Source organism: Camelus dromedarius, chromosome 14 (assembly GCF_036321535.1).
Source record: "Camelus dromedarius isolate mCamDro1 chromosome 14, mCamDro1.pat, whole genome shotgun sequence".
Taxonomy (NCBI): domain Eukaryota; kingdom Metazoa; phylum Chordata; class Mammalia; order Artiodactyla; family Camelidae; genus Camelus; species Camelus dromedarius.
In genome coordinates, this window is record NC_087449.1 from 20589696 (window position 1) to 20615649 (window position 25954).

The 25954-nt window shown below is 46.5% G+C and overlaps 1 protein-coding gene across 3 annotated transcripts in view; it reads left to right on the forward strand.

Annotated features, from left to right (window-relative positions):
* GNG12 (G protein subunit gamma 12) overlaps positions 1-25954 on the forward strand; it is a 119687-nt gene that overhangs the window by 41300 nt on the left and 52433 nt on the right. For all 3 annotated transcript variants that reach the window (XM_064493473.1, XM_031465354.2, XM_031465355.2), the window contains exon 2: positions 6026-6078. The gene's annotated coding sequence lies outside the window, so the exon portion shown is untranslated. The remainder of the gene's footprint in view (positions 1-6025; positions 6079-25954) is intronic.

Here is a 25954-nt window from a genome sequence, read left to right on the forward strand (position 1 = left end):
AAATATCCAGCATTAGGGAAGTGATTTAGTAAATTGACTTTTCAACATGAAGGATTGTTCTCAGGTCCCTCAAACAGTCATTATGAATATGCATAGAAGCACACAAAAAGATATTTGAAATTTAAAGTAAAATGGAAAAAGTAACAGTCGTATGTGGGTTTTCTCCTGATGGCTGTGTCCTAGCGTCCTCCCTTTTTCTTAACCTTAGAGCAGCAATATGCAGAAGGCTTTTTAGTCCTACTTTACACCCAGAAAATTGAGGCTCAGGGGTAAATTGTCCCAGGACTTGCAGCTCATTAGCTGAGGAGCCAACATTCAAACCTAGATCTGCCCAACTCTAAAGCCTTCACCACCAGTTGCGTATACACCGTGGCTGTAGCCATGTAACACACATGTCTTTTGAGGGTCACAGAAATGAATAGTGGCCCCAGGATGGTGGGACTGTGGGTCGTTCCGAAGAAGTTTGCTGTCCTTTCAAAACTGCCATTCCAGGAAAACAAACAAACAAATAAACTGCCATTGCCCATTCGAAAGAAAAATGGGGGAAAATTATATGGGGAGTGTAACACTTCACCCTTTCGTTGTTTACTCTGACTTTTTATACATTCTGTTAAAGTTTGGCAAACTAGGAAAATACATGGGTATTTTTTAAAATTCCTCAAGGGCTTTGGCGTTACGGTGCTACTTTCTCCTCAACTGACCCACAATTAGTTGAGGACATACACCACCAGCTCCTCAATTAAAAACAAATTTGTAGTCACTAGAAGCTCTCCACAGATTAAGAACAGTGACAAGGTGGAAAAGTCCCTCCCAGTGAACAGCCCAGACCAGCTCTTCCGGCCAGGAGATAGTCTCAAGGTGGGGAAATGGGGTGGCACCGTCGGTTAAAGTAGGCCAGCTCACCTGCTCCAGGTGTGCCCTTCCCTGGGACAGAAACCTTGCACAGTAAGGGCAAATGTGACCATTTTGGCTCCTACTGTCTTTTACCTTTAGGGCTCAAGACTTGATTCATGATGCTTTAACCCACACGGCAGTACTTTGTAAAGTCAGCCCTGCCAGCATCTCCTAACACATCACTTTCTGTGATGAGTTCAAGGCACAGGGCATGTTTCTTTCAGCTTTGCCTCACCTTTATGGAGCATGTACCTTTCATGCCCACAGTAGTGTCCTTTATGTGTCTCAAAGGCCCTTTGATAGCTTTTTTGCCATTCAAGATAACATCATGTCAGCATTTGCAAGTGAAAACGTAACAGACCAGACTAGAGAACAGTGGAGACAGACGTCTGGAGAGCTGGAAACATTCTCTAGCATACTTCTCAATACAGTCCATTCCAGATTGCTCCCCATTTTGTAGGTGGGGAAATTGAGGCACATAGAGGTTAAGTGATTTGCTGGAAATCTCTGGCTGTGGAGACAGCTGGCAGCCAGGCTTATAAACCTGGTGTTCACACCACTCTCCCATAGTGCCTGTGTTATGTTGTTTTCTAGAGAATTAAAATGAGACTAGAAACAAGTATGTTCAGACAGATCAGAATCTAATCACCATTCAAAGCTAAAAATTTCTAAGAGCTATTATCTTCTTTTATAATTGCAAGAAACTTCATAGTAATGAAAGGAGTCTAGCAGGTTATCATGTTCATTCTAGACAAGTCCTGCCCAGTAGTGCTTTTTGTGGTGATGGAAACATTGCACACCTGTGCTGTTCAGTACAGTCGCTGCTTCTGCGTCTACCTGACCACTTGAATGTGGCTCATGCAACTGGGGGAATAAGTTTTAACTGTATTTAACTGTATTTACTTTAAACGTAGATCCCCCCGTGTACCCACATGGCTACTGTTTTGGACAGCACAGTTCTACATTTCTCAGTACTTTCTTGATTTCTCCACTTGGATGTCTCCAAGTTAGCAAGGTCAAATCAGAATTCTTGATTTTCTTTCTTCTCTCAACCCATTTCTCTCCCCAGTGAAGCCATTGCTGACTCAGTTGCTGGAACCAAAACCTGTGTGTCATCTCAGCCTCTTCCTCTCCCTCAACTCCCATATCCACTTCATCAGTAGGAACTAATTATTTTACCCAGAACCTATACTGAGTCCATCCATTTCTCTCCATCTCTACTGCTACCATCCTAGGCCAAGGTACCATCATATCTCATCTGCACAACTGAGTGGCTTCAGAGTTGGTCACCATTGACCTGTTCATCCTCTGTTGCCTCTTCCGGACTCCTCCCTGCAGCTGCCAGAGAAGCACTGATCCGCTCTTCCGTAGGTTGCATCACTCCCTGCTCCTATGAAAGAATTTGTAGAACTTAACACTGTTGGGGGTCTCCTGTATACTTCTTTATATACTTGTTTATTTTCTACCTCCTGTTACAATGTAAGGGCTGCTCTATCAGGAACCTCACTTACCTCATTCATGGCTGTTATCTCCAGCATGTAACAACTGTGCCTGGCACTTAATTTGCACTGGGTAAACCTCTCAATAGTAATTAAATTACTGTTTATCATGGAAGGAGATGAGAAAGCAAGAGTCAAAATGGAGATTTATAATTTGGTTGTTAATATCTGAGAGGATGCTGACATCTGTACTCACGGGAAGTTGGTGGTTTCTTTCACATTCTGGGTGCAAGCAGCTGAAGAACGGGTATTCTGCTAACTGCGTTTATCTGTGAGTCAGTAGTCTGACCCACGGTCCTGATGCAGCCTCTGGTGTGAGTCAGAAGAAGCTCTGTTTCTCCCTTGAGGGCTGTGTATGTCCCAGATCTTGAAACTGTCTTTCCCTCATTAGAGAAAGAGGAGAATGTCCTCCTGCAAGGACTTTTTATATCCATCCAAGGGGAGTTTAGACAGTGATGGAAAGAAACATATTACAGAACTCCAGGATAGAAAAGGGCACAGCCATGTCTGAACAGCACAAGGAGATTCTCAACATGAAGCTGTTGTTAAATAAGTAAATAAATAAATATATATATATATATATATATATGGAATATAAATATATATTTGGAATATACTCGCAGTTATTTGAAACCAAAGAAAACTTTAGGAAGTGGTTCTATGTCCTTTTTTATTTTTTATTTTTTGAATATTGCATTTTTTAAAGGAAAGTGCCTTTTCCGGCATCTCTTTCTGGTGGCCAGCCAAGGCTTTTAGAGGCCATGTCATTACTTAAATCCCTGAGCAAAGTAAAATGACACTGACGGACTTGTTGGCGACCTGGTCGAGTTGGCCACACTCTGAGTCGCTTCTGCTCCCTCTCGTACTAAACTAGGAAAGGATCATTCCCTCAGCGCTGGCTGAATTTAGAAGATGAAGTTGAAGCTTGCTTTGTTTGACCGCTTATTTGGAGACTTTCTCCTGGTGTGTTTAGGCCCGAGTTTGTCGCCCTGTCCCCTGTCCTTCGACTGCTGTGCCAGTGTTTCCTTGGGTGGGCCTTTATTTAACATCTGCTGTATACCAATCACCTTGCAAAGCTCTGGAAAGACAAAGGTGAATTAGACACGTTCTCAACCTTCAGAGAGTCTGCCAACAAGTGGGCAGAGGGACCAGTAAATGAAAAACTGAAATATAGGAGCCTTGGATTAACAGAAGGAAGTACCCGGGCAGTGAGAGTAGAAAGCAGTGGAACAGAGTGGGAGGCGGGCATGGTGTGGCGCTGGGACCAGGCTGTCCGGGTTCTCAGTCTGGCCCCGCTTCTTATAAGCTGCGTGACCATAGGCTACTTATGCCTCAGTTTGCCCACCTGCTAAATGGGGTAGTAAAAGAACCCATTTCAGATGGTTACTGAGAGGATGAAAGGAGCACATAAAGCCTGGCACACAGCTGTACAAAAACCAGCCTGCCTTACTATCAGCGGGAGGAGTAGTACATGCCAATCGATTGAACTGAGTGAATACTGCTTTACTACTGTTGTTGCAGAGAGCGTGGTCCTCAGCCAGCCCAGGGAGTTCACAGAGGCTCCCTGGAAGTGGTGGTTTTTGAATTGAGACTTGAGGGCAGGCTGATACTGTAGGGAAAGGACATGTTTGACAGTAAGAACAGAATCTGCAAGGCACAGAGGAGTGGGGGGGTGACATTTAGGGACCCATAAATAGGTTTATGTGGATAAAGGACAAGGTGCCAGTGAGAGAGTGCCCAGGAGGGGGCAGGCACGAGATCACTAGGGCTTTGGAGACTGGGCTAAGGAACTTGGACTTGATCCTACAACCTAGAGAGAGCCACTGACGGATTTTCAGCGGATTCAGGGCTCGCCGGGGGAGAGTGGGAGGCAGCATCCCCTGTGGCCTCAGCCCATGGACTGTTGATTCTAAACGGCCACCCTGACCGACCTCCTTCCCTAGAATTTGAGCAGAGAATCCGTGTGTGTGTGGATCTGATTTTGCTCATTGGGTGTGATTTCTGTGGAGGTCACAGATTAATAAAGTAAAAGGACATGTTTTCTTAATTCCTTTTTACCTGATTCTTCCTCTTACTCCCTGCCCCTGCCAAGACAGATCCAGAGATGTCCATCTTACAGACACGTTTGAGAATAAGATAAAAGTGATAGATTCTTCCCTCAGAAAAATCACAGACACGATTTTGCAAAGAGCCCACATTAACCTCCCCCTGCACCCTCTTCCTGATCCTCCAGACAGGCCCCCCAGACCAGTGCAGTCTTTTTGACCCCAGGCTTGCCTGTGGTTTTTGTGTTCCCACTCCAAATTACTTTAAATTTAATTTGTTAGCGCACCCCATAACTCTTCCATCTGCCATCACTGCTATTATCTGACCATGTATCATGGGAGCAGCCTTGGATCACTTGATGGTTATAATTAAAACTGAAAGTAATTGTCCTATTTTGAGCCGCTCAGATTTAATTGAGAGTATAGTGGCTGAGGGCATGGGCTCTGGAGACAGACTACGTAGATCAGAATCCCAGCTCTGCCAAGGTCTTACAACCTCAAGTAAGTTACTTAACCGCTCTGTGCCTCAGTTTCCTCAGTACAGGAACAAGCATGATAATACAAGTCCCCTTGTGAAATTATCGTGAAGGTTCATTGAGGTGACATGGGAGCATGCCAAGAATACAGAGTCAGTGCTGTGTAAATATTTGCTATTATTATGTTATTATTTCTACTACATGACGTCATGGAAGAGGGTACTTAATGATGGATTCTGAGGAGCAGGAAAATAGATGAACAAAATCTCCATGTGCATTTCACTCACTTTGGATCCTTGCCAGTACCTGAAGGCCAAGAATAGACTCCCTAGGCCTGTGCTGTCTGGTGTCAAAGCCACCGGCCCCTGTGGCTGTTGAGTACTTGGAATGCTGCGAGCCTGGGTTGAAATGTACTGGGTCTTGAAGATTTAGCACGATTAAAAAAAAATGCAAAATAGCTCGTTAATGATTTTGTATATTGGTTGCGTGTTGAAATGATAATATTCTGAATCAATCAGGTTACATTAAATGTTAAAATTGTCATCTGCTTCTTTTTGCTTATTTAATGTGGCTACTAGATCACTGAAATTATGTGGCTGGCGTTACATTTCTGTTGAATAGCAGTGCCTTAGGCTCACCATTGTCAGTAAAAGCCAAAGGTGTGGTTACGTGTGATCAGGTGACCACGATGGGAGAGCCTTGTACATTCCTCCCCTTGCCCTTCAAGTTATACTGGACCATCCATTTTTTAATTGGTCCCATACAGGGAGTAGTGGTTTGGTGTTAGCAGAAGGGAGTTGAGGGAACGAGGCGAGAGCAATGACTAGGGAGGCATCCCCGGACTTGGAGGGGTTTGGATGAAAACACTACCATTTATAGTTATACTGGCCTGGACGCTCTGCACTCCCTGAAGGAGATGGGGGAATGCTCTCTGCTCAGGAAGTTGAAATATGTGGGCGAAAAACTCCCTACTCCATCAGGAGCCAGAAAAAGCTTTGCTAATCTTTAACTGAAAGAATGAATGCTCAGCATGATGGCAGTCACTGGGATCGAATGCACACCCTTTCCAAATGTGGTTTACTTATGGAATGTTTGTTTCTTTCTATTTCAGATTCATTCCATCACCTAAAACCCGATAACGGTGGGCCACGCAGAGTCTTACTGGTGAGTGTGTTTTCATTTTTAAGACAAAGTGACTGTTTAACATTATTTTTGAAATGATATTCACACTTCTAAGTTAGATGCACCCCTACTGGTACTATGATTAGATGTCTATTTATTCACATTTTTTTTTCCTCCCCAAAATGGTTTACAATGTTTCCATGCCTTAAAAAAAAAAAAAAAAAAAAAGATCAATCCATGTTCTTTTGCTAAGAATGTGGTCAGGGAAAAGATCTATGATTACATGCCAAATACTATTAAATTAAAACTTTTTTCTTGTAAGAAACTATTTCCAGGCCCCTGTTGATGGTCTGCTTGTTTCTCACAGTATCCAAAACAACAGTGTTACTTTGGCCAAGGAATTTAGACAGTCCCTTGCGGTGTGTTGTAATGAAAACTGGCTCATAGCTGTAACATATTAGCTTCCTGACTGCCCTGTTTTTTTCTCTCATCTCTCTTTAAACCTAAATGTGATTGTTGTGACATACCAGTGCTATAGTGGTAGAAAACTTCCTTTAGAAAGTTCCTAGGAAAGGAATATGCTTTTTAAGTGGAAAAGCTTCTGAGGCCTCATGTGGCACTACTCCCTAATATGTGGCAATGCTGTTATCTGAGGTGTGCATCAGTTAGCTTTTGCTGCATAACAAACCTCCCCCAAATTTAGTGACTCAAAATAATGATCATTTCTCTAGCCCATAATCCTGTGGGTTGACAATTTAAGCTGGACCCAGGTATGTGATGCTTTTGGTTTCAGCTGGAACCATTCATGTGTCTTCAGTCAGCTACAGGTCCAGGTTACTGAGGCTGGGGGTCATTTGGCTATCGGCTGGAGTGATGACAATGCCTAAGACGTGTGTCTCACTGTCCTACAGGCTACCCTGAGCTTGTTTACAGGGCGCTTGGGCAGGGTACCAAGAGGACAGCAGAAGCATCTTGAGGCCAAGGCTCAGAACTGGCGCAACATTGCTTCCACCACATTCTGTTTAGAGAAAACTCTGTGGCTAGTCTAGATTCTACCTCTTGGTGAGAGGAGCTGCAGAGTCACATTGCAGGGAGGATGGAAACACAGGGGAGAAAAATTGTGGCCACTTTTACAGTCTACCCTACAGTGTTTATGAGTGGCATGAAAACAGCTGTGATCAAATAAAAAGAACCTGGAGAGTGAGAGGGCTCAGATCACGCTCCCATCTCACAGCCTGTCTTCTCATCCCGTTGTAATCAACAGACCCTAGGATTGCGGTCTTGGTCTTTGCCGTATGGCATCTCAGGCAGCTCGGTGGGATCCTGGTCTCCACTCTCCGATACTAGGTCTCCATTGTCCCACCTCCTGTCATTATGCACAGCACAGCCACACCAGTCATCCTTCAGTTTAGCTTCCAGGATGCTCCTCCTTTGCTCCAAGACTGTCAGTGCCTCTGTGTCATCCACACCAGCCTGGACACCTCTCTGGCTTCTCCACTGCCGTTATCTGGCCCCACCCTCTCTCGTTCACCTCCCACTGTCCCTTGTATTCTAGCCAGACTGGCCTATTTACCATTTCTCCTGAGGACACCTCATGCTGCTTACCCCTTCTCCGCTTGGAAATCCCTCCCATTCTACAGGGCCCAGGAGAATCTTCCCTTCTCTGTGACATGGCCTTCCCTGCCTGTGATCTTCTCCGCCCTGAATACTTCAAAGCCAGACGCTGTCTTCTGTGATTCACTCTTCTTCCCCTTCGCTAGTCTTCCTTCCTCAGCAGCTCTGTCAGCGCTCTGAGAGCGGGAGGCTCCCCTTGCCTCCCTTGCAGTACTCAGCATGGGACCGAGAGCACAGCTAGGACCTAGTCAGCCCAGAAGCAGCATGGACCCTGCCCCAGGTCCCCCACCAGCAGCTCCTCGGAATCACACGAGGCACCTGCTGAAATCCAAGCTCACAGTCCCCTCCCTGAGCCGTCCGCATTCATTAGGTGGACCCCGGGATCTTGAAGCACTCAGATGATTCTGATGTTGGCAACCACTTGTGGAAAGAACAAGAAATGTGTATGAGACCTGGGTTTGAGTCCTGGCTCTGCTACTTCTTGGCTCTAGGACCTTATAAACTCGATCTTTCTGAGCTTCAGTTTCCTCTTCTGTGAAATGGAAATGTTTAACTTGAGGGTTGCCAAGAAGATAAAAAAGGGTGATGTTGTGCAAGTGATTTATAAACTGTAAAATATAATTAAAATACGTGATTGTGGATCTGTGGCTGGCTAGTGTTTTGAAAGGGGCAGTTACCTCCATGGTAGTAGCCATGGTAGTGACAGAGGACTAGACAGTGAGTAATCAAGTAGTGGAAGAAGGATTAGTAATTACAGCAGCTATAGTCATAACTAGTGTTACTGTTTATTCAATACCAACTGTGTGCCTGACACTTCAAACTGCTTTACATGGAATGATTTGAGATTTATAGGAAAAACCCCTTATTCAATTGCATCTGTATCATGATTACAGCCTATTCCATCATTAGTGATTCAGTGCTTTGGCTTCTTCCTTTTCATTCCTGAGAGAGGAAATAGTTGGGTAAGCTGCTATCAACCATTGACAAGTTATCAATGTCAAGTACAAGGTCCTGTAGAAGTGTGAGCTGCTTTGATTTGGTGGGAGAAGTGAGAGCCACCAACAGTCCTAGTGAGAGAGTAGGCGTGGGACACGCAGGAGTGGACGAGAGGACACCCAGCTGCCTGAGGATGGAGGGAGAGATCCCCAGGAGGGCTGGGGCGGGGCCAGTCTGAGACATTTGCTGACTTGACGGCTTCTCCCAGGGCTATTCCTGGTCCAAGGCCACCACCTTCTCACCCTGCTCATTTAGAACTTCCCCATAAGGGCTACCACAACAGGCAGCATTTGTAAAAACTTTTCTCCATTCACCATACGATTTGTTGTACAAATCAGTTATTTTGATTGCTGTTGGTTTAGTATACATGCCTGTCTTCTTTTAAAGATTTTTGAGGTGGCTTTTAAATACACGTATAGTAAGATTAAGAAAAATATGGAAGGAAGGAAATTTGTGGGGAAGGAAAAGTGAAGTCAGAGATAAGGTTAGGCCCCCAGTTCTTGGGTGAGAGCCTGTATACCTGCCAGCAGGTCCCACAGTCTTCCCTCTGAGCTTCTGAGCAATCATTACCAGGAAAACATGCTTAGTTAACAGTTCGCGGTGGCTGGAAGATAAAAGCATGCTAGTTACTCAGAAGAAGTAAGGTTAATTGTGATTCAAGACTTAAAGTAATTTCTCCTGAGTGCTCATGGAGAGGAGACCACATAAGGTAGCAAACAATGTCCCGGTAGAAATAGACGCATGAGGACTACCGCTGGTGTCAGCCAGTGATGGGACGGACACCTGAGTGTAGCCCAGGAAGCGCCCTTCCAGTCCAGGTGTGCATTTCTCTGTTGGCCTTGCTAAGTCCAAGGATAAAGTGTCATAGTTTCACCTGGAATAACAAGTGCATCTATTCATTCCACCCCCCCCCCCCCCGCCCCGCAGCCCTCCCCACCCCCACACGGACCCCACAGACTGTCATGACTCTCGGTGCTGAGTCTGGATGCTTGGCTGTGAACCAGATCTGGCACACCAGATGAAATCTACTTACCATCCCTGTTCTAGAAGAATAACAGACAACTTCCTGAAAGTACTCTGTGAATGGTATTTATCCCAACCCCAAGTCTTGCTGCTCCCTAACTCAGTCTGTGGAGTGGCTTTTTGATACACAGATTTTACACTGAGGCGGTCCTCTGTGACCTGTGCGGCCCACTTCCCTTGCTCCACGTGTATCTCTCCTTCTGTTTTAGGCCCCATGGCTCTAGGTCATTTTAGATACCAGAGAGTGCTCTGACCTTTTGGGGAACCAGGGCAGTGTGAGAGGCTCGTTGGAATAGGAGTGGTAGACTCTGGGTATGTATTCAGTGGCAGTGAGCTATAAACTGAGCTACCGTTGTCCGCTTCTGGAACTCTCTTCTTCCAGTCAGTATCTTTACTATTTATTGCAAGAGGTAGTATTTGATTGGTTGCCAGCATTGGTAAGATGAACCATCAGGAGCAGAGGGTGGTATGAGAGTAATGTTAAGCCCAGACTTTTTGCAGGAATGTTACAGGATGAAAAATTTTTAATTTAGGAAGGATCATTGTTGGAGAAGAGCCTAGAATCCCATGAGGACTGCCCATAAATGGGCATTTCCTTTTGGGCTTGGTTTTCATTTAGGTCAGGTTTCTTAGAATGATTTTGGTTGCAAGTAACAGAAATCCAACTTAAACTAGTGTCTTGACTTACACTGGCATAGCCTTCCGGCATAGGTGCATCCAGGGATTCAAAGAATATCAGCAGGCCATTATCCTTCACTCTCTGTGTTTCTTGACTCTGCTTAACTCTCTCAGTTTCATTCTCAGGCAAGCTCCCCCTCACCATGATGCAGAGGTAGCCATCAGCATTATAGTTCCATCATCTTCGCAGCTGCGGATCCCAGCGAAAAGAGAGTGTCTCTTTTGCCATTGCTCTAGCAATAGCACCAAGGAGGGATCTTGACTGGCCCAGGTTGGACTCCTTGCCTAAATCAACCCGGCCGGAAGTGTGCAGTAGACCACAGGCACTACCTGTTTGGTCAGGGCTTGTTCATGTGTTCCTTGAGAGAAGGCGAACCCCACCAGAATCGCACAGTGGGGGGCCCTAGGCAAAAAGGAGGAATTCTGTTACCAGAAGAAGAAAGGAAGAGAAAGAGCATTCCAAGCAAACACAGTTTCTAGGTACTAGAGTGCACTGATTTAGAAATTCCTACTTTGGGGTCTATTAAACTTGAAAGGTTTAAAATTAGATTCAGCTTCAGTTACACTGAATACCTAGTCCAAGTTTGGTGTCATGATTGAGCCTACGGAGAGGAGGGAGGGTGGGCAACCCCACTGTGGGGTCAGGTGGGCAGCTTTTGGCCTGAGGACCCCCAGTCTGGATGATAGACCTGAAGATGATGAGTGGGCCTCAATGGACCTGTAATCCATTGAATGAATCAGTGAATGAGCTTCTATAATTATTTGTAGAGTGTGTGTGAACTTTTTTCCTGGAGGAAGGGATCATGCTTCCATCATTTGCTCGTAGGACTCCCTGGTTCCCTCTACGGCTTAAGAGCCCGTGCTTCAGGCTCACTCGAATTGTTTTAGATTTGGCGAGCTTAATCTTACACATTCATTTCTTGTTTTGGCTCAACTAGTAGAGTTTAATGTCCATGATAAACACAGCTCCTTATGGAACAGACACAGTGATGTCAGTGGCTGAGTATGTTGCATTAAATTGCATGTTGAGGCTTTTAGGCCTATATGTAAACCATTCACAGTCGTAGTTGCCATTTACTTAATGCTTACCCTGGTGCCCGCTCTGTGCAAAGTGCTCGGCGTGCATTATCCAACTATGTGTTTATACATGTGACTGCAATTCTGTGGACCTCAGGTCTGTTACGGTACCACCTGCTGGAACCAGCTCCTTCCAGCTGCTTCTCTGAAAACACAGGAGACAAAACCTGAATTTTTCTCTGCCCCATGTCTGCTGAGTCCACCTCTCTCCACCTCCCCTCCCTCAGATGACAGAATTATCAAATCCCAAAGTGGGAGGAGGCTGCTGAGATCGTGCCATTTAGTGGTTTGCAAACTCTGCTCTCTGGTTTTCCATCTCAGGAACTCCTGAGAGGGAAGGATGGAAAGGACCCAAGTCCCTGTCCTGCTTCAGTCACTGCCGGCTGCTGAAAGCCAGTCATCCAGGAGAAAAGAGAGTCTGGGGTTCAGTGTGAGACTTGAGGTTGAGTCCAGGCTCCTGCTTTACTTACCTACCTGTGTGACTCTGGGAAAGTCGCCTCGCCTCTCTGAGCCACAGTTTCCTTATCTGTCAAAAGGGACGACAGTGCTGTCCTCACGGAGCTGTTGGGGGCCTGGATGAGGTCGTGCCTGTCAGGTTCTTGTCCTCGTGCCTGGCACACAGTCAGTGCTGGCAAAGGTCAGCTGTTGACTAGAACACTGCACAGTGCAACTTGTGAGACATAATTAAGACGCAGATTTATTCCTGTCTCTCGCTGTGCCATTCTAATTGATTCAGTGGCGGTGTGTTTTTCCCCATTTCCTGACAAAAACTTGATTAGAGCTGTGGTTTTTCTGATAACTCTTAGGTGACAAAAAGCCCTATGGCCCCTTGAAGTCACACACACACACACACACGCGCGCGCGCGCACGCGCACGCGCACACGCACACGCCCGAGGAACTGGAAGTACCCACTGTAGTCTATGAACTGTCAGTATTCCCATCTTGCCCACCGCTTCAGCCTGTCCAGATGAGGCAGAGAGAGAGAGGACACTTCTTAACCCACTGCTCCTGGCACTGGGTCTCTGAGCCTGGCTGGTGGGGAAGTGGCCTCTCTCCCTCCTGGCTGCTTCGGTGGCTGTCCCGAGGACTCCCCTTCCACCCGGCTCTCCCGGGATGCGGGCGGTACCTCTCCTGCTGGCTGCCTCCATCCTCCAGCAACCTCTGGTCCTCATTCAGGTTCCGTCTCTGGGGTCCTCTCACCCCCAGGCTGAAGCCCTGGTGGGGAGAGCCTGTTTTGGGGAGATGGCAGCTGGCATTCCTGGTACCCAGCATTCACTTCCTTTAACCCCCGATGGGGGAAAGGGCCAGCAGTCACTGTCTTCTCTGCCACCTTAGGTCACTTCAGCCCTGCTCCCACATTTTGTGTCCTCAGGCAGGTGTCACATACCAGTCCCCAGACTCTAGGAGACACCGGTCTAGCCCTCCAGGTGTTGCCTTTGAAACCCTTGTCTCTAGGTTTGAGATGAAAATCGGGCTCCCGCCACCCTACCCACCTTGAGGAGGGCGGGAATCAGCGCATTTCCGAGGAATCTGCCCCTCAAAATCCCCCGTCACTTTCCACTGTCCCGAGCCTGTTTATATCCTCCTGATGGCCCTTTGAGCCAGCTCGGTCAGCTTCTTAGAAATTTCCACGAAATGGTCTGGCCCCTGGCTCTGGAATTTCCCATCCGTTGAGTCGTGTTGCCGCAATGGAAACTTCCACTTGAGCATCTTGTCGTAGTAACTGCTGGTCCAGAACAAGGAACTCCTCTGCAACACCCCTAACGGCGGTCCTTCATCCTGTGCGGAAAGCTGTCCAGGCGTGGGGAGCTCCCTGTCCCCCACTCCCCTCCCTCCCGCGCACCCCATTCTGATTTTCAGACACTTGCAGTTGTTGGGAAGATGCTACTTCCATGAAGCCAAGCCTGGGTCCCTGTAAGCTTTCCTGTAATGGGATCGGGAGTGTGCATGCAAACCTCGTCTGAGAAAATCTGCCTGGGCTGCGGGGATTTGAGTGGCAGCCAGGCTTTCCCCCACACCCTGTTCTCTGAGACCACACGGAAGCCTCTGACCTTGTCTCTGCGTGGGTCTCCTTTACTGTCCCGCCAAGGTGCACTTCACATAACCGCACAGAAAGCTAGTGTTGGGAAGCTCTGTGCTCAAGCACCATTTCTCATGCCCATGGCTCCAACATCCTTTCTCTTGGTAGAGCTGACTTGCCATGCTTCACGGGGGGCATTTTGATCAGGGGTCCGTCCACAGTTTATGAAGTCTCCAAGATCAAGCCTGGCAAAATGTGCCCTATTGCCCTCCAAAGACACCCCTGTCCCCACTTTTCTGTGGTTTTTCTTCTATGCTTAAGCGTCCTTTGGACTCAGCTGATTTGTCTGCCCCAGCATTGTGAACTTGGCTTCTCTGCCCAGGGGTCCTTCTTTGTCATGTGCAAGTTGGGCCACAGTGATGGTGGATCCCAGAATAAGGTCACTGTGTTTAAATTCTCCACCCCGTGGTGAGGGTAGCATCTCAGATGAGCAGGTGATGTGTGCTAGCAAGATGCTTGGGTCAGCTAAGGTTGGAGTTACTTTGGGGACCGTGGCCTAAGAATGTATTAAATGCATTTTGGGTAGTGCCTTCATGGACTAGTTCCCCCTGACAAGTCTGTACATTGTGTATCCAGTTGTGAACCTGATTTATGTCCTCGAGTTACTACTTTTAATGGCTGTCCTCAAAGACGTGAGACGCTTCTCGCTCCCACTCCTCAGCCCCATTCCCTCCCTCCTGCCCTGATAATGTGGAGACAGAGGCCCAGAGGGCAGAATTGATCTCCTGAGCACTGCTTACCTATCCTCTTCTCTTGGCCTGAAAGAGTATAGTGGGTTTTATTGGGCCATTCAAAAATCTAGATCTATAAAAGAGCCAAGATGCTGATACCTAAAACAAACTTTGTATTTGTAAGCAGAAAGACTAGAGTTCAGACCTTTCCTCAGCTACTGGAGACAATTGGGACAGAAGTGGTTTCACCTCCCTGAGCCTCAGTTTCCTCATCTGTTACATGGGGATAATGCCATTCGCCTTACAGGATTGTTGGGCATGTAGTAAATTCAGCACAGTGACCTGTCACAGGGTATGCATTCAATAAACGAGCTATTACCATTTTTTGCATTGGCCTATTGGGATGATTTCTAAAAACTTTTAAAGCCTTGGAAAAAGTAGCAGTTCTCCAGTAATAGTTGAGCAAGTCACTTACTCTTTTAAAAATTTTTTATACTTTTTTTAATTGAAGAATAGTCAGTTTACACTGTTGTGTCAATTTCTGGTGTACAGCATGATGTTTCAGTCATATGTGTACATACATATATTCATTTTCATAATAGGTTACTGGAAGATACTGAATATAGTTTCCTGTGCTATACAATATAAACTTGCTGTTTATTTTATATATAGTAGTTAGTATCTGCAAATCTCAAATTCCCAATTTGTCCCTTCCCACCCCCTTTCCCCCCTGGTAACCATAAGTTTGTTCTCTATATCTGAAGCCTCTTACTCTGTTTTTTAATTTTTTTTTTTTTATTGAAGTACTGCTGGTTACAGTGTGTCAGTTTCTTGTATGCAGCAGGTACAGTGTCCTAGTCATGCAGATACATACTTTTTTTTCATTAAAGGTTATTACAAGATACTGAGCATAGTTCCCTGTGCTATACAGCAGAAACTTTTTTTAATCTATTTTTACATATAGTGGCTAACATTTGTAAATCTCAAACTCCCAAATTTATCCCTTCCCACCCTCTTTCCCCGGTAACCATAAGATTGTTTACTATTACTATGTCTGCAAGTCTGTTTCCATTTTGTAGATAAGTTCCCCCCCCCATTTTTTTTTTTTTTTATGATTCCACGTATGAGTGATGTCACATGGTATTTTTCTTTCTTGTTCTGGCTCACTTAGAACGACGATCTCTAGGTCCATCCATGTTACTGTGAATTGAAGCCACTTACTCTTAAAGCCTCAAATTTCACATAATAAATTGAGGATAATACTGCCCAGGGTTATTGAGAGGATTAAGCAAAATAATCTGTAGGAAATGCTCAGCACAGGCCTGGCACATAGTAAACATCCACAGAACAGTGGTCTCCGTTTTCCCATCACAACATTATCTCCATTTTACAGAATCTGCAGAACACTTTTTTTTCCTTATAATGGTCTCCTGAAGACACTTTTATATGTAAAAAGTTGTTCTCGCTGTTCAAGAAAGAACAAGAATATTTAGTCTCCAGTTTGCTTATAAATAACAAACAGTAGCATATATGAAAGCAAGCTATCTGTATGCCTAAACCAAACAGCTCTCCTTTTCTTTAGATTTCACCTCATTTCCATGTTAAGTTTTGGGTAGGTGAATTTGCCATGAGACGAGGACAAATTTATATGTTGATTTTACAAGTACTGTGAAAATACTCAAACTTAGCTATATTTAGTTAGATGCTCTAAATTGAGATCGGTTTATTTTGTGCTCTTTCAATAAAGACGCATAGTGGGCTCCTCATGGCACCCAAGGAGGTCCTGGAAGGGAACGTGGAGGAGAAGACAGGGCCTGAACTGTAATAAGATGACCCAAACCAGAGACAGAGGAGGGTGGAGAGCTGACGCCTGCCCGGGCTGGGATTCCTGACGGGGAGGCTTGCTCCCTCTGATACAGCAATGCCTGCATTCCGTCTAGCAGTTCCGTCCTCCTGGAGCAAGGGGCAGTCCTGAGCCAGCAGAGCGCCAGTCCCCCTTGCTTCTTACTGACCAGGTGCCCGTGCTGCAGCAAATACCAGGTTTGTGCAGAATGACACTGACGTCATTACTGGTTGGACTGATTCTGAAGTTCGTGTCACTCATGCCTGGACACCTTTGGTGAACGAATGATCCCAAACTCACTTTTCGTTTGGGTCTGACTCACCTCTGCAGACAGACGGTTCAGCAGTAATCTTCCTTGATGTGGAAACTTGAAATGTGGCTGCAAAGCCACAAAGAGGGGAGGGAAGGGTGGGTGGCAGAGCAGTGGGGCCCCTTCAGCTGCTTGGCCAGCGCATGTGTGTGCAGCCTCTGCCATGCGCTCGGGCAGGATGAGGATGGAGCGGGACCTAAGGGAGACTCAGGGCGGCTGCCCGCCCTCTTCCTTCCCCAGCTCTGTAGCCCACTCCCTGAGGCAGGAACTGAGCCACGAGGCCTGAGAGGAACCACCCGTTGCCATTCTGTGGGCCAGGCTGGCGGGAACCCTGTCCCAGTGCATCCTCAACTCGCAGGGCAACCACAGGGATAATGGTGGGTGTGAAGCGAAGCCTCAAGATCTCTCCCTGGCGAGGACCCCGTCCGATGTCCTATAGCTAATGTGCTATTCCCAATTCTGAGTGTGTGTGTGTGTTTTTTTTAAAGACGCCCCCTAATTTTATAAAGCTTAAGAGCCACAAAAATGGGATCTGTCCCCAGACCTGAGAGAGTTGGCACACACTCTGGGTCCCATTTCCCCTGCACCAAGACCCTAAAGCTCCCATTTGCTTCTACCTCAGTTACAGACTTTGCCCCTGTGTGTGTCCTGTGCTGCGGCTACATCCAGCTAGACCTGAGTTCCCACCACATCTCCTAACCTGGGTGGGGGGACAGCCAGGGATTGCTGTCTGGATTCCTTCCTGGCCACCAGACACCCTCCCCGGGGTGGAAAGGTCCCACCGTTCCTGCAGGAAGGCAGGGCAGGAGCTCTCAGACCTCCAGTGGCTTTGTGGTTGTGGGGAGGGAGGCCCTACAAAGGAGCCAGGCAGGAGGGACCCAGCCCTGCAGCCCCGTGTGAGGCACCCATCCACTGGCTGAAATAAGCTTGGTGGAAAATTCTCCTTTAGAAAAAACAAAAAACAAAAAAAAAACGGAAAGGAATATCCTTGAAACTGTATCAGCTTTGGCAAAACTATAACTCTGATCTCAAGTTTGGGGAGATAGGCCGGCCAGCCTACAGGACTCTGCTGATCAAGAGTGCTGGCCTGCTCTCAGCCCTAATCATGCCCCTTCCTCTTATTCCACACAAGGGCTGGAGTGCTTTGCTAATCAGTTAGGATTAAATGTATTGAGAAGAAACGAGAGGAGGGGAAAGGCCCTTTTTGTACATGAATATCTTTCTACCATCATGCAAAAATCCAAGTTTGAAAATGATTTCCTCTTTCATTCAAATGCTGGCAAACTTCTCCCCCTGGTGGTGAGGTCGAGAACTGTTTAAAATGAGCTATCAGACATCATTGTTGTGACTGATAATCTGGAAAGAAATTGTCAGCCTGGGATGAGTTAGGACAGTGAAAGGGGCTGAGTCTATAAGGTTTTGAGGTTTGGGAGTATCTTTTGGCCTTAAAACAGTTATTTTAAACTCAGGGTTAAATGTGTTTTTTCTGTAAAGAGTAAAATGGTTAAAATGCCACTAGGTTTAAGGTTCAAGCTTATTACAATACAGTGGACTTTTTGCCAAAACTCTGCCCCAGTGCTAGTTATGTCAAATCCTTAACAGTCTGTAGCTTCTTTTACTCCTTGAGATTGCGGCAGAGACATAAAACCAACCAGAAAATAAGAATTTCAACCACCAACTGGACATCTATTAGGGATCCTGGTTTACACACTCCAACTCACCACTGTCCACATTGAAATCTTTTCCTCTGGTGCTGCTACTTTAAATTATTTGCCTCAGTTCATTTACGCTTACATCTAACAGCTGTCAGAAAGTCACAGTGGGACTAACAAGGTAAGAGTTATTTCACTGCTACTTCCTACACGTTTTATATATTTTTAAAAGTAAAATGCAAAACAGACTTAGGAGGATAATAGTTGGTCTGTTTAAACCTTCCCATGTATGTGGCCTTCTGTTAAAGCATGGTTTTCTCTTGACACCGTTATTAATCCTTTGTTAATTACTCTACTGCTTTTAATGACCAGAACTGACCCGGTTATTTAGCTTCCATTGTGTCTTCAATAACCAGCGCCTTCACAGTGGAAATCTCATTGGCCGTCCTTTGTTCACCAAGTGGTCGTTCGTGTCCCTGATGACTGTTTATCAGCGCCATTGTCCTGGGATCGCCGTTCCCCAAGTGGAGGATACAGTCATGGTGTTTATATTAGTAATGCTTTTATACAGTTGGGTTTTTTTTTTTTTTTTATTCTTTTCTCTGCTCTCAGGAACCCTGAGATGCCCTTCAGTTTGTGGGCCTGGCATTGGGAGAGGTGGGTTGTTACTCGTAAAGCAGATTAATTGCCTACATGGGATGTGAAAGGAAAAAAGGTGCATACACTTTATAGGTTATTGTAAATTTTTTCAATGTTTAACAGTTTTTCTAATGATTATTGGTCATATTTTTATATATTTTGTCTACTTTAATTTTTTATCTCATGCAGTTTTTATGTAAAAAAAAAAATTGACCATATCATGTTTGCTTTTTTCCCCCCAGTGTTTGGAAACCAATTGTCCTAAGCACTAAATAGGCATTATTGGGGGGAGGGGGGTGTATATTTCCCCCAAGATTTCTCACACACACACCCCCCCTACCTTTCTCTCTTCTTGGGCATCTTTCCCCCTTCCACTGTTGAAGCTGGCCATTAATCTAATGTTGAAACAGCCTGATTCATTAATGATTCCTTGATGTTCAGGTAATTGCAAGGCTGAGCCACATCAGAATGGCTTGTAAGTTCCCTCTAATTTCAGAGCATTTTCAAGCTTTCATTACTGTTCACAAATTGCAGCACCCTAAAGTTCAGGCTCTGCTGACTAGGACGAACAGGAAGGAGAGGGGCGGGCAGACTTTAGGAATGTGTATTCTGGCGCTCGTGTTTTTAGTAAAGGGCAGTGTTCTGCAGTCATTTGGATGGATTGTCGTGATAATGTGGTATGAGATGGAATTGGAGAGGCTTCAGGGGCCTGACCCTCTTCCCTCTGTGCACCCCAGCTGCAGCCACACCGCCTCTGTGTCTTTCTCAAAGCACCAGGCTCCTGCCCGCTCCCCCTGGGGTGCCCCCTCCAGTTACTTGCTACTGGGGTATTTCATAGCCCTCAGCATCATCTGTATTATCATGTATGTTTCTTTACATGAGAGGTTGATGTCAGCACAGAGAAGGGTCCTGACACAGAGCAGATGCTCAGTGAAGACTTCCTGAATGAAGAAACACAAAAGAATGAACAAGTGAACAAACAGATGTATTTAGGATCATGAGAGGAACAGTGCTCTTTGTAACCATACTTTAAGATGGAGTCTATTGAAACAGCAGTGCAATATTACTTTTTTGTTTCCCTGAATTAAAATATATCTTATAATATGCCAGTGTGCAAGGCGCAGTTATCAATTGTGGGACTGCAAATTGTCTGGAGTGTTTTAGAAAAAGTTGTTAATTCCATATCCTTAAATACAGCCTTAGATATAGAAATTAATGGTGAAAGGCCAACAGATAGTTGGTAGGAAGAAAGAGAAAGCACTTCACTTTGGAATCATAGCAGAATTATAAAACAGCCCAAGATTCTGCAATGAGGAAATGCCTATGTAAAATGGAATCTCACTGCCATTATTAAAATTCATGTGTATTCATTTCGAGGAACCAAAAGTGCAAAACCTAAATCTGATCAGGAAAAAAACAGCTGACAGTCCCAAACTGAGGCACATTCTACAAAGCAACTGGCCTTTACTCTTTAAAAAAAAAAAAAATATATCAATACCACGAAATACAAAGAAAGTCTTAGGAACCGTCCCAGGTTACAGGAGACTGAAGAGCTCTGACAGTTCAGTGTCGTGTGGAATTTGGGGTTTTCTTTTGCTATAAAGGACACCATTGGGACAATTGCTGAAATCTGAATAAGGTTGTAGATTAGATAATAGCAGTGAGGTTGCTTAAGAGTACTCCTTACTTGCAGGAGATACACACTGAAGTATTGAGGAGTAAAAACATCACCTCTCTGTCTGTCTTTTTCTCTCTCTCTGTCTCTCTTGTCTCTCTGCCTCTCTGCCTCTCTCTCGGAAAGGGAGTACAGGGATTGAAGTAATTATAATAAAATGTTGACATTTGAGGGGTCCAAATCTGGGTGAAATACGGTATCAGAGAATTCTTTGAACTAGTCCTACAGCTCTTCTCTAGGTCTGAAATTATGTCAAAATAGAAGTTTTAAAACAGGGTGCTTATGAAGAGCTTATAATCCCATAGGAAAATGCCACTGCTGGAAAGGAGCAAAACATAGAACTGTATACTAGAGTGTGATCTCAGCTGCCTTAAAGACACTGAGAAAAGATGAGAAGGACATACAGCAATGTGTTAACTTTCGTTATCTTGCATCCACGTTAGTATATGTTACACATTTTTCTCTACATAGCATGCATTTCTTGAAAAATAAGGAAGAAAAACACTTCTCAGGAAAGGTAATGGCTGACTCACAAAGAGAGGAGAGCTGAGAGCACCTCGCTCCTTGCGCACCGCCACGTGCCCCATTCTGTAGAAGGCTGCCGTAGATCTATGCATGTGTACACACATGCACACACATGGTTTTTAAAAACTTTTGTTTTTCCTCAATGGTATTTTGGAGGAAATCCTCTATTGGGTAGGAGCTGAAATGAGATAACCTCTTAAGCCTCGTCCAGCCCTGGAATTCCTTGCTGTGCTTTCCCAGTTTTTGGAAGTTAGCACTTTCTGTGACCCAGACATGATGCTAGGTACTGAGTACCTAAGGATGGATAAGCCACCCAGTGCTCCTGTGTTCACAGTCCGCAGCAGATCGGTGGTTGCGGCCCGTGCTGGGTACTATGGGAGCATTGTGGCTCCTGTGACAGGTGGACTCGGCTTGGGGCGGGGTGGTGGTTGGGCAAGGCAGGCATGGATCTGGGGACCTAGAAAGGCCATTTAGGGAAGGGTACCGGGACATTGCAGGCCGAACGTTCCAGTGTGTCTAGCATACATTCTCTGGCCCACTGGAGTATCATTCTGGAGACCCCGGCTGGGAGGCGAGGGTCTTGACAAGAGCTGGGAAAGCTCCAGGTCCTGCAGGGTCTGCTTTCCCAGGCGTAGGAGGAAGTGGTCCTGCTGCAGGACGTAGGGGTGCTTCCTGTGGCTCGGGAGCAAGGCTCCCCATGAACTCGTTGCCTCCATCGTGGTGGGAGTTTGCCTGATCACCCCCAAAGCAGATGCTGCACAGATATCCCCAGGGAGGACAGAATAAAGGTGAAGGCAGTACTGTGCTGGCGAGTTTGCTGATCTCTGATGTACTCGGTGGAACTCCTGGAACGTGCTTTATTCATTGGTGTCATAAATAAAGCCGAGGGGTCAGGTCTACCTGCACTTGGCCTTGCAGGCTCTCCAGCTGTTTCCAGAGTCCCAGAGTCACCCCCAGAGCAGTAATGTTGTTGAGTTGTGCTCCCCATTTCCCTGGCCAGTCACTCCTCTTTGAACCATCATTGGCTTGAGCCCATTATCCATACCAGTTTTGGGAGCCTGAAGACACCAAGATGTAAGTCCTCTTCATCCACTGAAGAACTAGATCAAACAGGCAAAACAGTGATTAAGAATCCTACACCAGGGTTAGATTGGAAGCTTCCCTGTTTATCTTGGGACCTTTTTTTAAAGAACCATTTTAGAGCATGATGTTTTTACTCAGGTGTTGCTTCCATTATAAACATATCTCATAGTTTGTTAGGAAGAGCACATGAGCTGATATAAATTCTGGATATAAAATATCATAAGCATTTGATACCTACCAGTTATTATTAATAAACATCGATTAGCACCATGTATGAAGAGAAAGCACTCGAGTCTTGGTCAAATGACCTGTTTTCTAGTCTAAGCTCTCCCCCCACAATCCTAGAAGTAAAGAAAAACTGAGCTGGATAGAGGACTTAGACATTTTTTTAGCATCTAGTCCAACAACCTCATTTTCGGAAACTTGGAAAGGTGTAAGAGTTCATTAGCTTATTGGTCATAGCTTAGTGTTCTCACCCTCATTTTTAAAGCGAGAGTAATCACTGTACCCCCATCACACGATTCTTGCGAAGGTTACACCTCAGGCCCCTGGCAGCGTCTGGCCCCAGAGAAGTCCTTCAGTTAAATTAACTCGTGTTGTCGTTGGCGAGTTCCAGTTTAGTTGTCTTCCTCTCCCATTGGACTGTGAAGACAGAGACTTGTCCTCCTGGCTTATCTTCACATCCCCGCCATCTGGCATGGTGATGGGCACATAGTCGGTGCTCAACTAACATTTGTTGAAGGATCGAAGAAAGCATCTTGCTGAAGGTAGGATTTAGGCAAAGTCTGAATCAGAGCAACGTCCTAACTCCAGGGTTCAGGTTTTCCATACTGTTCACTCTTTAGCTTCCTACTCTCTTTAACTTTAGGCAATTTGCTTCATTTCTCTGGGCCTCATTTCTCTGTTTCTTCCCCTTGGATTTGATGGGCCAGGTCCCTCTTAGGTGAGCAGAGTGTCACCGGCTGCCTTTAGAGAAGACCTATGGTGGTGTGCTTGATTGGCCACTAGGTGGCATGGTTGGCCAAATATCAGACAAAGCCAGAAAAAAGGACTGCCCCACTGACAGTACTGTGGGATCTTATAATTGGAAACTAGTTACCCTTGGATGAGCTGGGGTGCTGGCTGTGGGGCAGAGGCAGGTGTCCCGTCCCAGGGTTTGTGCTCACGGACTTTAGGGCCAAGTGTGGCTGAGAGCCCATAGCTCTGCTCCCACCAGCTAGGACCCAGGACACCCTGAAACTTCCCCAGGCCTTTGTTTCAGTAACGCCATGCTTCAGTCGTGCTCAGCACTGCGCCAGGATGGAGGAAGAGCTCCTCAGTGTAGCAGCTATGACTCTGCTTCTGGCGTTGGATACCATAAAACACCGCTTTTCTGTTCCCTGCCCAGCCAAGTGGACGGGCCTTAGAAGTCTTTGCAGGAGAAGCTTTCATGCCTGGCTCCCTGTTTCACAACGCTGGAATTTTAAATAGCCCCTTAAATGGAAAAGTGGGTGGCCTGTCGTTATCAGGTTGAAGGGAAGCCTAGACTATTTGGAGGGACATCAGAACTCCTGAGAACATCACTATGGAGCTTAATCAGCACAAAGCAGAGTATTTTGTGCATAACTGGGACTCAGGGTGGAGGGGAGTGGTGAGGGGGATGGTCACAAAAGGCCCTTTGCTGAAGTTGTTCAAAGAAAGAATTTCTTTGTTGCATGGACCATCATTCGGATCTGAGTGTCTTATTTCAAAATAATTTAGGGAGGATCTTCTAGGAGAAGCAACACTTACTGCATGCAAAGTATTATGCTAAACATCATACATTCATTATTCTATTTAATCCTCTCGCAACCCTGTGAGGTGGGTTTGAGTGTTGTGCCCATTTTATAGAGAAGGAAAAAAGTATAATAGTAATAGCCAACAGGCATTGAGTGCCTGCTTCCTAGAGGTCAGGAGTTACTCTAAGAGCTCTAAGGATCGTTTTTACAGTAATTCTGCAAGGTAGATGCTGTTAGTACCTTCATTTTACAGAGGAGGAAACAGGCACCGAGAGGTTATGTAACCTTATTGAGGTCACAGAGGGAGTGAGTGGAAAAGTCAGAACACAAACCCCGGCCCACTGGACTCCGAAGGCGGTGTTTGTTTACTGCTGTGCCGTGCTGCCTCCCACGATGCTTTGTGTGCAGTAGGTGCCTGATGAGTGTTTGTTGAGTTGGATCCTTCTAGACTGTAATTAGCCAGCACAGAGGAGACTCCCTGAGGAAGCGCTCTGCGGGTCTTCACACTCCTACCCCGAACCACACCGGCGCCCGTGAGCATCGTGGGCCGCAGTGCCGCTTCGCATGCTGGATTTTGCCCCTGACTTTTGTGGGTAGTAAGGTACTGTTCCCTTGGAACAGACAGGAAAAGGCTGTCATCGTGGCAGGTGTTTCCAGGAAACACTTCTACAGGGAGCATCTCGGCGAATTTTATCTGCTTCACCCTTTTCTGACAGATGTTTCTTGGGCTTGTTTGTTCTGGGAGAGGGGTGTCCCACTGCATCTCTTTAGCCTCAGAAAGCCAGGGCCGGGGGAGGGAAACAGCGCAGTGGCAGAGCGCATGCTTAGTGTGCACAGAGTCTTGGGTTCAATCCCCAGTATCTCCATTAAAAAAAAAAAAAAAAAAAAGCCAGGGCCAGCGGGTGGCAGGGTGCCAGGCCAGCCCTGGATGTTGTACCATCGGCGTGTGCAGGGGCACCCAGGCAGCCCTGAGGCTGCTCGCTCCTCAGTCGGGACACCTGGCCAGTGCCTGGGACATGAGTGTGGAGGGGGCCCACCACCTCTGTTAGCCGGCTGGCCCCTGAGGCCAGGCAGTGTTTTCGGTCCTCACAGTGCAGAGAAGGCCTGAGGAAGGAAAGCAGGACCCAGGCCACATTTATCAGTCTCTGGGTGTAATAATCCAGTCCCAGGGCTTCTGGCTCGTTTCTGGATGTGTCACTGCAACAGGAAGCCCAGAAGAAGTTTGACTAAAATCTCCTGCTCAGACCTGTGATTCTGAGCAGGGAGACTTAATTTTGTAACCCTCTCTCCGTTCCTGCTTTTTCTCTGTAAGTGAACTGTGCTACCTCCAATCTTCCTCAGAACTTCTCAGCATCTCAGGGGGGGTGTGTGAACTCCGAGCCCCAAGTTCAACCTTCTCAAGGAAAGCAGTGATTTTCTCTCTGAATATTTCTCCCTTGAAATAGAAGACGTTTTCCACCATAACCAAAATTATGCACGCCAAAGGGGAGAGAGGGAGGGTCCAGAGCTGTTGGACGGGGAGGTGACAGTTGGTAGAATGAGTCTCTGAAGAGGCGGAGGGGCGTGAGGTTGAGGGCATAGGTAGAAGGGCCCGCACTTGTCATTGCTCCTTTGGCCCCACTACTTGTCCCCTTCTGGCCACATTGGTCCTGTGCTCGCCTCCCCAGGACGTAGGTAGAAGCGGGTGGATGTTTGCTGTGTCGTTAACAGAGCGGCTGGACACTTGGCAGACAGCGGAAGTGAGTGACAGGCCGCAGGCCATGCCGGGCTCCTATGGGCATTCTTCCTTGTCCCATCCAAAGCAGTGCTTCCTACCTGTCCTCTCGTGATGCCACACTCAGGAAAGCCATCCCGGGGAATGGAGGGAGATGCCCACCACTGGAGCTCTGGACCATTTGGCCCCGCTGGGCCGCCTGGGGCTGAGGCGCACCTGAACCTCAACTAGGAGAACTGGTGCAGAGGCTGAGAATCACATGCCTCACCATGCAGGTTACCCTGTGGTCAGTGAGAGGCTGTGATCGAGAGAATCACACGCCTCACCGTGCAGGTCACCCTGTGGTCAGTGAGAGGCTGTGATCGAGAATCACACACCTCATCGTGCAGGTTGCCCTGTGGTCAGTGAGAGGCTGTGATCGAGAATCACACGCCTCACCGTGCAGGTTGCCCTGTGGTCAGTTAGCCAGGGCCCTTCATTTACCAAACCCTTCTGCTGCCCAAAATTGGAAATTCAAGGTAGGTGTTCATTTTAGAGATTCTGAGGTCCAGCCCCTTCATGGGACTTTTGGGAAAAACGG